This window comes from Peromyscus maniculatus, chromosome 2 (genome assembly GCF_049852395.1).
Source record: "Peromyscus maniculatus bairdii isolate BWxNUB_F1_BW_parent chromosome 2, HU_Pman_BW_mat_3.1, whole genome shotgun sequence".
In the NCBI taxonomy this organism is placed as follows: Eukaryota; Metazoa; Chordata; class Mammalia; order Rodentia; family Cricetidae; genus Peromyscus; species Peromyscus maniculatus.
In genome coordinates, this window is record NC_134853.1 from 59,485,271 (window position 1) to 59,499,518 (window position 14,248).

General features: G+C 36.6%; 1 pseudogene; it reads right to left on the reverse strand.

Annotated features, from left to right (window-relative positions):
- Positions 1 to 13,052: 13,052 nt before the first annotated feature.
- LOC143271644 (activated RNA polymerase II transcriptional coactivator p15-like) lies at positions 13,053 to 13,458 on the reverse strand (annotated as a pseudogene).
- Positions 13,459 to 14,248: the final 790 nt, after the last annotated feature.

Genomic DNA, 14,248 nt, shown 5'->3' on the forward strand with positions numbered 1-14,248 from the left:
GCCTTATGTACAATAAGATGGCTGTTGATTACCCAAGAAATAAGTGTCACTATTGTATCCTTGGGGATAGCTTGCCATGCTGGCCATTTTTGTGATTCATAGGTTTTACAGCTGGTAGTACTGTTAATTGCTTTTCTTCCTTGGCAGCTTGTATTGTATTTTCAGATACTATACGAGCTTGTCCACAGAAAGGAGCCTTCTAGGCCAGTTCAGCTAGAATCTTCTAAATCTTTTGTGTGAAGTCTGTGGTGCCTTCATCCATGGGGTCTTAGCTTTAAGTTCCTGGAAGAAATTAAGGGCAGTGGCAATAGTGTACATCCATTCGGAAGACGCTTAAACCCCCTGACCAAAAACTTGAAGTGATATTTCCCATGCCTGATGGGGTTTTGTTAGATAGTCTATGACTCTACATGGCATAAATTCATTTAAATAAATTATTTATATATGTATATTCACTTATATGTATTATATTTGTATTTTTAAGTAAACATAATATAATGTTTCCCTACGGCTTTTTCAGTCATCCTCAGTGTCCCTATTCAATTTTCATGACAGGCTGAGTGTTCCCACTCCTTGTATAATGTCACACAGAAATGTGAGGGCAAATTTCTTTGTCTTCACTGTTCCGACGGAAAGCGTTCATTCTTTCGCTGTTGAGGATATTAACTTCACGTGTTAAGTGGTTGCCTGTTACGAGTTTGAGGATGTTCTATTACTAGATCTGGGAAAATAAATTTTAAGAGGGATGTTGGTTTTTGTCAGTTGTTTTTCCCTGTGTCAACAGAAGGTTTTATTTTAATTTGTTACTATGAGAAATTGTGTTGGTTTTCTGATTCTAACCCAATCTTGCATCCCTGGGTGAAAACTAGCTAGTCATGATGTATTATTCTATTATATATTGCTGCATTTAATTAGCTATTTTCTTTACTTATATATTATTTTTGAAGGATAGTGGTTTATAATTTCTTATGATATCTTTAGTTTTCTATCCCTGAATACTGATCTCAGATTGAGTTGAAGTGGTATACTTGCAGAAATTTTTGAAAGGCCAAATCATTGCTCTTTTAAATATTTGATGGAATAATTGTCTTGGATTTTTCTTTCTAGTGAGATATTTTTTAACTACAACAGCCATTTATTTAATAAATGTGATGATGTTCAGGTTGTCTTCTTCTTTTATAGTATGTGAAAAGGTCATTCAACCCCAAAGAGGTCATGACCCACTAGTTGAGAACTACTGATGTAAACCAAATTGGCTTCACACTCACAGAGATCACCTGCCTCTGCTTCCCAAGTGCTGAGATTGAAGGCGTGTGCCACTTCTTCTGGCTTCCTCTCATTTTAATGTTGTCAATTCACTGATACCCACTTTCTCCCCTTTCATCTCATTGCTTTAGAATGCGTTTGCCCTTCTTTTTTTATAATGTTTTAGATGAGAAATGATATCATTGATTTGAGGTCATTCTAATTCTTAAAATATTGCCATGCCTTATTATAAATTTCAACATAACTGTTTTCTGATCTCCTGTGATTTCTTTTACATTCAAAACAAAATATTTTCTGATTTTCATTTAAATTTCCTTTTTAACCTATGGATTATTGAAACATATGTCATTTGATTTTCAAATACGTGAAAAGTTTGCAGATTGTTGAGTTCCTAATTGTATTATGGTCAGAGAACATACTTTTTATTTTTTGAATCTTTTTAAATTGTTGAAATTTGTTCTGTGGGCCATGATATTTTCTACATTGGTGAATGTTTCCTGTGCTTTGAAAATAACATGCAGTTTATTCTTGTTGAGTGGAGGGTCCTATAAATAATTTGGCCAAGCAGGTTGGTGGTATTTGTCAAGTCAACTGTCTCTTTGCTTATTTTATATTGACTTCTTCTATCAATTTTTGAGAGGGAGTTTATATCTCAATAATAATTGTGCCTTTGATTAATTCTTCTTGCACTCCTTCAGTTTTAATTTCTTTCTGATGCTTCTAATTAGTATACACATAGTTAGAATTTTTTAAAGTTTCATTTTATTTTATGTGCCTGGATGTTTACCTGCATGTATGTCTGTATACCATGTACATGCCTAGCACCCATGGAAAGCAGAAGAAAGTGTCAGATACCCAGGAACTTGAGTTACAGACAATTGTGAGCTGCCATGTGGGTGCTGGTAATTGAACCTGGGTCCTCTGGATGAGCAGTCAGTGATTTTAATTGATGACCCATTTCTCCAGCCTATATAATTAGGATTTTATGTCCTTATGATTAATGACCCCTTCTTATATTAAAATAGCCAATTCATCTGTCTTTTGGTTAACATCAATCTGCTATTTCTCTTTCTACCAATTTATTTTTTACTTAAATATAACTCTGAGTTTAAATTGTGTTTTAGGTAGGTAATATTTAGTTGCTGGTTATTTTTAAATTTTCAATTTTAAGACAATTGTGGATGCATTTACAATAAAAAGCACAGGAAAGTTCTTTCTGTCTTTTGACTAGTTTCCCAAAAGGCAACATCTTACAGAAATATAACAAAATATCATCCAGGATATTAACTTTGGGACAATCAAAGTGTCGAGCATCCACATCACCTCATTCTGACTTCTATTGCCTTTTATAACTACACCCACTCTTTACCTCTTAAAATCCAGAAATCATGAATATTGGTCAGTTACTATAATTTTAGCAATTTAAGAGTGGTATTATGTGGAATTCATCCCATTGGGATTTTCTCTTTTAAATTCTGTATCTTTCCCAGCATAATGTGGCATATCAATAGTTCCTTTTGAGCATAGTTTGCTTAGCTTTTCATTCACTGAAAGCATCCAGGTTACTGCTTGTTTGGAGGCTATTATAAGTACAGCTTCTATGAACATTCATGGAGTTTGACTGAGCATAGTTATTTTCTCAGTGATAATGCTAGGAACACAATTTAAAGACTTGTGTAAATGAATGCAGAGTTGTTTTTTAGTCTAGTGCATTTCTTTTCATTATTATTTAAAATAATTTTCATATAATCTATTTTTATTATATTATTTTACATACCCCAACTCCTTCCATATCCTTCCCACCTCCCTGCCCACCCAACTTTATGTTCTTTCTTTCTCAAAAAAAGAACCCCCCCCCAATCAAAACAAGCTAAAATCCAATAAAACCAAAAATACCAAAACAAAAGGAAAACCACACACACACACAAAAAAAAAAAAACCCATGGAGTCCATTTTGTGCTGACCAACTACTAGTAGGCTTGGGACTTGCCCTGGAGTGTGGTTGATATACTCAGTGACACTCCATTAGAGAAAGCTGATTCTCCCTTTTACAGCAGGTATGTAATGCAAATAATGCAAATACCTTCTTGGTTGGGGTAGGGCTTCCTGTATACTTCCCTTTCTCAGCGCCAGAATTCTGTCTGATTTTATCTTGTGCAGGTCTTGTGCCTGTTGTCACAGTCTCTGTGAGTTTGTGTGTGTATCAGCCCTGTTGTGTCCAAAACATACTGCTTTCTTGGAGTCACCCATCACCTCTGGCTCTCAAAATCTTTCTGCCTTCTCTTCTGCATAGATCCCTGGGCCCTTATGGGCAGGGGTTGATGAAGACATTACATTTAGGCAGAGTGCTCCAGAGTCTCTCACTTTCTGCAAATTGTCCAGTTGTGGATCTCTTTGTTAACTACCATCCACCTTGAAAAGAGGATTTTCTGATGAGGACTGTGTGATGCATTAATCAATGGGCATAGCAGCATGCCACTAGGAGTCATATATCATTGCTGTGTTTCTTTAGCAGAATAATGCTAGAAGGTTTCCTCCTAGGTCCATGCATTGTCTGTTCTCAAGTTCTTGGTCACTTCAGCAGTGTCAGGGACGGGTCCCATCTCATGGAGTGAGCCTTAAATCCAAGCAAGAAGTGGTTGGTCACTCCTGTGATATTTGTGCCACTATTGTACCAGCATATCTTACATGCAGGTCTCTGTTGTAGGTTGCAGTTTGTGCCTGGGTGATGTTGATATTTACTTTTCTCCTCTGGTAGCATACCGAGTACCTTCCCAGTACCACGAATGCTAGTTGGTAGAGGTGAAGCTTCTAGTGGGAACTAGGGGTTACATAGCAGTTTCCTCCAAGATTTAAACATTCTGTCCTTCAGGAAAGCTCACTAAGGTGGGAAGTAAACAACTCAAAATAGCCTTAGGAAGTCCCTGAAACTGAGTAGATTCACTAGGTTGCTCCTCCCTTAAGAGTATATTAAAAAGAAAAGACTACTGAGAATCACTCTCAGATAAGTCAAGCTGCAAAGACTCTGAGGTAACCAGCCACCTGGAAGAAGCAGAGACAAATCAAACTGCCTAGAAAAAACAAGCCAGCTGAGTTGCCTAGAAGAGGCTTGGGCCAATGGGAAAGGACATTTTTTAACCTGTTGAGCTGCCTGAAAGTTTCCAACTTTTGTGAGCTGTCACTCATGCTGGTGTGGTCTTTGGTGATACATCTGTCTTTGAGTCATTTCTGCTCCTGTAAGTAAACTTTCACCCACATTCCTGTAAGTAACTTCAATAAAATTGAATTCGCCTAATTGTACTTTGGTAGTATCTGTACTTTGATCTGTTGTGGGCTCCCTATTTGGAGTGAGAAGATGTGTGCGTGTGTGCATGTGTGTGCATGTGTGTGTGTGTGTGTGTGTGTGTGTGTGTGTGTGTGTCTGTCTGTCTGTCTGTCTGTCTGTCTGTCTGTCTATCTGTCTGTCTGTCTACCCATGTTCAGTGATATAAATAACTGGTGTTTTCAGCAATGGGGCATGACTACCAGGTTGTAGAAGATAACCAATTGCCATGGCAATAGCCTGTAATGTTGGATATGGGAGGTCTATGGGTTTTATTGGTGGAATGAGATGCCCAGTTGGGGTATTGCCTCAGCTGTTATTCAAATTCCTTTCACATATGTGTAGATCAGGAAGCTTCTACAGTAGTAGGTCTCTACACAGTTTTTCAAAAGGCCTTTAGTGATAGTTATTCCTCCCCATTTTCCATCCTTTGTCTTGCCTCTCATCCCCTACCCTATTTAATCCTTCTCTTCTAATTTCTCCCTTGTCTATTTATAGCACTATAGTCTCTTTTCCCTTTCTTACCCCATCCCTTATTAGCTGCCTAAACTGTGGTTGTTTTCATTGAAAACCACATAACTGAAACTTAAAAGCTAACATCCACATGTAAGAGAAAACATGCAACGTTTGACTTTCTGGGTCTGGGTTACCTCACTCTGGATGATTATTTCTAGCTGCACCCATTTATCGGCAAATTCCATACTTTCAGTTTTCCTAACAGCTGAATTTTATTACATTTTATTAATATACCACATTTTCATTATCCATTCTTCAGTTGATGTACATCTAGTGTGCTTCCATATCCTGGCCATTAGGAATAGAGCACCAATGAACACGGTTGAGCAAGTGTCTCTGTAATGATTTTTTTTTCTAGTTTCATTCATTTGCCTGAAAATTTCACGGTGTCATGTTTTGGTTTGATTTGGTTTTTAACAGCTGAGTAATACTCCATTGTGTAAATCTACCACATTTTCTTTATCCATTCTTCTGTTGAGGAACATCTAGGTTATTTTCAATTTCTGCCTATTATTAATAGAGTATCAGTGATCATAGTTGAGGAAGTGCCCTTGTGGTAGGATGAAGCATCCTTTGCATATATGCTTAAGAGTGGTATATCTGGGTCTTGAGGTAGATCGATTCCCATCTTTGTAAGGAACTGACATACTGATTTCCATAGTGGCTGTACAAGTTTGCACTCCATCAGTAATGGATGAGTTTTTCCCTTATTCTACATCCTTGACAGCATGAACTGTCACTTGTTTTTACTGATCTTAGCCATTTTTACAGATTTAAGATGGAATCTCAAAGTAGTTTTGACTTTCATTTCCATAATGGCTAAGGATATTGAACACTTCTTTAAATGTTTCTCTGCCATTTGAGTTTCCTCAACTGAGAATTCTTGGTTTAGATCTATACCCTATTTTAAATTGGATTACTTGGATTTTTGATATATAGTTTCTCGAGTTCTTTATATATTTTGTATATTAGCCTTCTGTTTGACATGAAGTTGGTAAAAATTTATCCCACTTTCCCATTCTGTAGGTTGCCACTTTGACTGAATGACAGTGTCCTTTTCCTTATAGAAACTTTCCAGTTTTGTGAGATCCCATTTATTAATTGTTGATGTTAGGGCCTGCATTAAAGGTCTTCTGTTCAGAAAGTCTTCTCTTGTAACAATGAGTTCAAGGATATCCCCCACTTTCTCTTCTATCAGATTCGGTGTATCTGGTTTTGAGGTCTTTGATCCATTCGGAGTTGAGTTTTGTGCAGGGTTATAAGTATAGATCTATTTGCATTCTTCTACATGCAGACCAGTTTGACCAGCACCATTTATTGAAGGTGCTGTCTTTTTCCCAGTGTGTATTTCTGGCCTCTTTATCAAAAATTTGATCTCCATATTTGGTTTATGTTTGAGTCTTCAATTCAATTCCATTGATCAGCATGTCTGTTTTTATGCCAATACCATGCTGTTGTTATTACTATAGCTTTGTAGTACAACTTGCAGTTGGGAGTGGTGAGACCTCTAGCAGTTCTTCTATTGTTCAGGATTGTTTTAGCTATCCTGTTTTTAGTTTTGTTTTGTTTGTTTGTTTGTTTTGTGTGTGTGTGTGTGTGTGTGTGTGTGTGTGTGTGTGTGTGTGTGTGTTTCCATATGAAACTGAGAATTGTTCTTTCAAGATACATGAAGAACTATGTTGGAATTTTGATGGGGATTGCATTGAATCTATAGATTGCTTTTGGTATAATGGACATTTTACTATCTATTTCTAACCCTACTGATCCATGAGCATGGGAGATCTTTCCATCTTCTGATATCTTCTTCAATTTCTTTCTTCAAAGACTTGAGGTTTTTGTTTCATAAGATTTGCTTGGTTAGAATTTCCCCGAGATATTTTATATTATTGGAGGCTACTGTGAAGGGTGTTGTTTCCCTGATTTCTTTCTTAGTCCATTTGTCATTTGTATACAGGAGGACAACTGATTTTTGTGAATAAATTTTGTATACAGCTACTTTGTTGAAAGTATTTATCCGCTGTAGGAGTTTCCTTGTGGAATTTTTAGGTCACTTATATAGGTTATCATATCTGCAAATAATGATACTTTGATTTCTTCCTTTCTAATTTTTATCCACCTTGATCTCTTTCAGTTGTGGTATTGCTTTAGCTAAGATTTCAGGTACTTTATTGAACAGGTATGGTGAGGGTGCAGGTACTTTATTGAAAAGGTATGGTGAGGGTGAATAATCTTGTCTTAGTCCCGATTTTAGTGGAATTGCTTTGAGTTTCATTTAACTTCATTTAAGTTGATGTTGACTTCGGGTTTCCTGTAAACTGCCTTTATTATGTTGAGATATATCCCTTGTATGTCATTAATCTCTCCAGGACTTTTATTGTGAAGGAGTGTTGGATTTTGTTGAAGGCATTTTCTTCATCTAGTGAGGTGACATGTTTGTTTGTTTGTTTTTCAGTCAGTTTATATGGTAGATTATACTTCTTGATTTTCATATATTGAAACTTTCTCGTCTCTGGAATGAGGCCTACTTAATCATGATGGATGAACTTTGTATGTATTCTTGAATTCGGTTTGCAAATATTTTATTGAGTAATTTTACATCTATGTTCATAGGGGGAATTGGTCTGCAATTCTCTTTTTTGTTGGGTCTTTATGTGGTTTGGGTATGAGAGTTAACTGTGGCCTCATAGAAAGAATTTGAAAATGTTTCTTCTGTTTCCATTCTGTGAAATAATTTGAGTATTGGCATGAATTCTTCTTTGAAATCTGGTAGAATTCTGTACAAAAACCATTTCTTGGGCTTTGTTTTCTTTTTTGGCTTGGGAAGTTATCAGTGACTGCTTCTATTTCACTAGGGATCATAGGTCTATTTAATTGCTTATCTGATCTTGATTTAATTTTAATAAGTGGTATCTATCAAGAAAATTATCCATTTCCTTTAGACTTTCCAATTTGATAGAGTACAGCTCTTTACAGCATGTCCTTGTGAGTCTCTTGATTTCCTCAGGGTCTGCTGTTTTGTCCCTTTTCATTTCTGATTTGTTAATCTGGATAATCTCGCTGTGTATTTTAGTTAATCCGGATAAGAATTTGTTCATCTTACTGATTTTTCTCAAAGAACAGACTCTATATTTGTTTGTTTCTATTTTATTGATTTCAGCCCTGAGTTTGATTAGTTCTTGCTGATGGCTCCTTTTACATGTGATTTCTTCTTTTTGTTCTAGAGTTGTCAAGTGTGCTGTTAAGTTACTAGTATGATATTTCTCATACCAGTATGAATTTTTTGTGTAAGCACTTAGTGCTATGAATTTTCCTCTTAGTACTGCTTTCATTGTGTCCCATAAGTTTGAGTATGTTGTGTATTCATTTTCATTTAATTCTAGAAAGTCTTTGTTTCTTTCTTATATTTTTGATTGTGAACCTAGCTTTTAACAGCTATATGATATTTACTGCCCTTTCATTTCTTTCTCAATTTCTTCCTTGACCCATTTATTATTCAGTAGAGAATGTTCAGTTTCCATGAGTTAGTAGTTAGTACTTTTTGTTGATTTTGTTGTTGATGATATCCAGTTTTAATCCATGCTTGTCTGATAGGATGCAGGGAGTTATTTTAATTTTCTTGTATCTGCTGTGACTTGTTTTGTGTTCAAGTATGTGGTCAATTATTTAGAAAGTTTTATGAGGTGCAGAGAAGAAGGCATATTCTTTTGTGTTTGGATGAAAAGTTCTGTAAGTATCTGCTGGGTCCATTTGTTTTAGTACATCTGTTAGCTCCAGCATTGCTCTGTTTAGGTTTTGTCCAGATGACCTGTCCATTGGTGAGAGTAGGGTATTGATGTCTCCCACTATCAGTGTGTGAGGGCCAATGTGATTTAAGCTGTAGTAGTGTTTTGTTTTGTTTTATAAACTTGGTGCCTTTGTGTTTAGGGCATAGATGTTATAAATTTGAAATGTCATCTTGGTGGATTTTTCCTTTGATGAATATGTCATGTCCTTTCGTATCTCTTCTGGTTAGTTTTGGTTTGAAGTCTATTTTGTTAGACATTGAAATGGCTCTACCAGCTTGCTTCTTAGGTCCATGTTCCTGAAATATTTTTCCAACCCTTTGCCCCAGGGTAATGCCTTTTGATGTTAAGGTGTGTTTCTTTGATGCAGCAGAGGGGTGAATTTTTGTTTTTACATCTATTTTGTCAGTCTGTGTCTTTTTATTTAGGAATTGAGAACTTTGATGGTGAGGAATATCAGGGACCAAAAATTGTTGATTACTGCCCATTAGAACTGTCTTCATTGTGTTCCTTGGGACACAATTAGTATGTTATGTCTTTATTTTCATTCAGTTTTAAGACATTTTAAATTTCTTTCTTGATTTATATTTTAAATAATTTTTTACTGAGCAATTAGTTCAGTTTTTATAGGTTTATATAACTTCTGCCATTTCTATTGTTGTTGGTATCCAGCTTTAATCCATAGGGGTGAGATAGGATGCAGGGTGTTATCTTGTATCTATTGTGACTTGCTTTGTGTCCAAGTATGTGGTCACTTTTGGAGAAAGTTCCATGAGCTGATAAGAGGAAAGTTTATTGTTTCATGTTTGTATGAAATGTTCTGTAGAAGTTGACTAAGTCCATTTCATTTGTAATATTATTTAAATTCAACATTTCAAGTCTTTTTTTTTCTGGATGATTTGTCTATTAGCAAGGATAAAATATTAAAGTTACTCACTATCATTGTGTAGCTTCAGTATGTAAATTTATCTGTAGTGGTGTTTCTTTTAAGAACTTGGATGTTCTTATGTTTGGCACATAAACTTTTAGAACAGCAATATCCTCTTGATTGATCTTTCTTTTGATGACTATTCAGTTTCCTTCTCTGTCCCTCTGATTAGGTTGGTTTAAAGTCTGCTTTGTTAGATAAAATGACAACACCTGATCCTTGGTCTATTTGCTTTGAATATCTTTTTCTGCCCTTTTACCCTGTAGTGATATCTATCCTTGATGTTAAGGTGTGTTTCTTGATTGCAGCAGAAAGGTGGATCCTGTTTTCTAGTGCAATCTGCTAGTCTGTGATTTTGGGGGTGGGGATTTACACCATTAACATTGATAGTTATTAATAAACATTGTTTATTATGTTTTGTTATGATGTCAGTGTTTTTCCTTTTTTAATTTACTGTTATGAGATTATTTCTCCCTGTGTGTTCTTGGATGTAGTTAACCTCTTCAGAATGAAGTATTTCTTCCAGTGCCTCTGTAGAGCTGGATTGGTAGATAGAAATTGCTTAAATTTGATTTTATCAAGAAATGTATTTCTTTTTCCTTTGATTATGATTGATAGTTTTGATAGGTATAGTAGTCTGAACTGGCATCTGTTAACTCTTAGAGTTTATGGAACACATTTGACCAGTCCCTTCTGGCTTTCAAAGTCTCCATTGAAAAGTTAGGTGTAATTCTTATAGCTTTGCCTTTATATGTTACTTGGCCTTTTTCCATTGCAGCTTTTAATATTCTTTGTTATGTACATTTAGTGTTTTGACAACCTGTCATGGGTAATTTCATTGTGATCCTGCCTTTTGGTGTTTTGGATGCTTCTTGTATCTCTAAAGGCACCTCCTTTAGATTGGAAAGATTTTCTAATTTTGTTTAAAGTATTATCTGTATCAAAATATTGTCTATGTATTTCTTTCTTCTCCTTCCTCTATACCTATTATACATAGGTTTTTGTTTTGTTTTGTTTCAAAATGTCCAGGATTTCCTGGATATTTTATGCCTGGATTTTTTTTTATTTAACAATTTCTTTGACTGTACTATCCATTTCATCTTACCCCTCAGGCTTACCCCTGAGGCTTTACCTAGTCTTCAACACCTGAGGCTAACCTCTGAGGCTTCTGTCTGACTTCATAATTTTTCTTTCCAGTCTTATTTCAATTTGAGGATTTTTTTTTTAGTGATTCTATTTCTTTGTTATACTCTATTTTTATATCTTGTATTGTTTTCTTTATTTCATTCAACTGTTTGTTTGCCCTTTCACTGACAGGTAGAGGTTTTTCTGGATGTTGTACTTCCAACAGTCTTTGTTTACATGTAGTCCACAGATCCCTCTGGAAAGAAACCAAATTGATAGTTTCAGTCCATGCTTCACTATCTGTATACACTTTGTTTCCTTCCTTGCTTTATCATATTAACTAGTACTTCCATGGATAACGTTGAGTGGAAGTGATGAAAACAGACACCCTTGCTTTGTTACATTTGATCTTAAGAAGGAGTCATCTAGCTTTTTACCATAAAGTTTAGTATTAAATTGCAGTACAAATCAAGATGTTATTGGACATTGGAAGTATTGAAAATTATGGGGACTCCTTGTACTTTCTGCACAGATTTTTAGCAAACATAAATTATTAAAATATGCTAATTTTTAAAGTAAGACTTTATACACATATGAAGTTTACAGTAAAATTAAGCTAAAAGTACACAAATTTTTCACCTACAACCTACCTTCACACACACTGCAGCCCTTTCCATTATCCACTCCCCCTCTACGCAGGGGTACATTTGTTAGATTTGGTGAACCTGCATTTGCACATAATTATCACTCAAAAGTCCATAGTTTACATTAGGGTTCACTAACCGATAGTTCATAGTCTGTGTGTTTGAGAAAATTAATGATGTGTATGGTGGTTTGAAAGAAAATGCCCCCAGAGGGAGTGACACTATTAGGAAATGTGGCCTTGTTGGAGGAAGTGTCACTATGAGGGCAGGCTTTGAGGTCTCTTTTGCTCAAGTTTCCCTCAGTGTGACTGACAGTTGACTTCCTGTTGCCTACAAGATGTAGCACTCTCAGCTCCAGCACCACATCTGCCTGTACACTGCCATGCTCCCCTTCACTGTCATAATGGACTGAACCTCTGAAACTGTGAGTCACCCTCAATTAAATGTTTTCTTTATAAGAATTACCATGGTCATGGCGTCTCTTCACAGCAATAGAAACCCTGACTAAGACCACATGTATCCAGCCTTGCAGTGTTCTCTCAGCCCTACACATTTTTAATATCTAAATTAAATTTAGAACAGAGGCTGACTCGCATAGTACACAGTATGAAGCTGGGCTGTATGGAGTCAAGAGAAATACTGGAGCAGAAGTAGAAAACTGAGCAGGGAGTGAGTGTGGATGGGACAGCAGGATCCAGCAGGATGGAATGCAGAAGCATGAAGACACACCACACAGTCCACGTGATCCGGAGCGGATCTGCTAGTGAGTTGAAGAGCCTGATAGCGAGTCTCACAGGGAAGATGCTGTTAGGAGCAGACCGAGTGACAAGAAGCCTAGCTTCGAGGTACCCACCAAAGCAGAAGAACCAGAACACCATCTCCAAATGTCCCATGCTTTGATGACAGTGAGGCAACTGGAACTCCTGAGACTCTGTAAACTATACTTTCAGAAAACAGCAAATGACACTCCTGCTAAATCAGAAATAACAGAGTCCTGCTATCAGATGCCAGCAAATCAGCAGACAGGCAAGACAGCATTTTTGGACAGTACCCACATACCCACATTCTATTCTATTTTCTATCTCATTCTTTTTCTAATTTCCTTTACCCCAAAACAGGCTGGTCAGATTACAGAATATCTGTATCTCAGTCTCCCCAGAGCTAGGAAAGACATTTATCATTTGACTTACATATTCACCTCTTCCTTCTGTCTTAAGCTTGCAATGATCAAATTTTATTTTACAGTAGGTAGGACACACAAAGCAATCTTCTTTAATAAACTTGACAATTAACTTCACCCACAACATTTTAATAATGCACATTTAAAAAAGAAAAAAGTGTTCGTCTTACAAATCATTCTGCAATCCAAATATACAACAGCTTGAAAGACAACATTTAGAAAACAAATCCAGTGTAAAAAGACAGATTTTAAAAAACCACAATAGTACAGGTTTAATATGGCTCAGATTTTACAGCTTCTCAGCTGCCTCATCTAAATAAGAAATCTGTTCCTTCAGAAAGCTCTACTACTCCATTTTAAAGAAATACCTTTTATCCCTAGTTTCATTTCACCCCCTGAAGCCATCCAATATTCTCTACTATCACTTTGAATCTTTCTGTAAAGCATTTATACACAGTACTCACATATTCACACCAGCATACTGCGTTTTTCCAGTCTGAACCATGCTGTCGTCGTCTCGGCCACTGCCATTCTGCCTGGATGGTGCCGAAGATCCAGGAGTCTCACCAGACTTTGGTTTCTTTACAGGTTTTTCTGGAATGACTTGTTTTCTCCTCTTTACTTTTTTCAACTTCACTGTCAGAATCACTGCTGCCCGAAGAGCTTGAAGAAAACAAGTCCTTTGATTTAGACATCGCTCTCCGCTCCTGTTGCCCACCAGCCTCGGGCTCTCTCCTTGGCTCTGGACTCTGCCTCTTCCTTTTCAGTCACCCTTTCTTTAACCAAGGCTGCCTGCCTCTCCTCCACCCCCTTCGCCCTCTCCGTTCTCTCTTCTATAAACATTTCCTTTCTCCACCTTTTTTGCTGTCAACTCAATACCAATTACTGATACTTTCCCCTCGTGTCTTTTGTTTTCTTTTGTCTTTTTCTCTCCAATCAGACCCAATGTAACCAATGTATTAGTTCACACACTGCTGTCAGTGACTTCCTAAAATGATTGCCACCAGAGAGGTGATTAATTTTTTTCTTTCTTTTTTATTATTAAGAAATGTTCTAGTTACTTTACATACCAACCACAGATTCCCCCCTTCCCTCTACCCACCCCCCAGCCTTCCCCCTTAACCCACCCCCCATCCCCACATTTCCCAAGTCAAGGTCTCCCATGGGGAGTCACCAGAGCCTGGCACACTCAGCTGAGGCAAGTCCAAGCCCCTTCCCCTGCAACATCCGTTACTATGCTTCCGTTGTTTGTCTACTCATTGATAGTGATTTTTTTTTAAAGACAATATTCTAATTGAAGAAGAGTACTGGAAATCATTTCTAGTGCCCCAACAATCAGTCTAACTGAAGATAACTCTAAACTAATCAAGTCCTTTTTTAACAGTACAAATATCCCCTCTGAAAGCATAAGACAGATATAAAGAAATCAAAATTAAAACCAATAAAACAAATTCAACCAGTGACCTAACTCCAGATGCTTAAGTT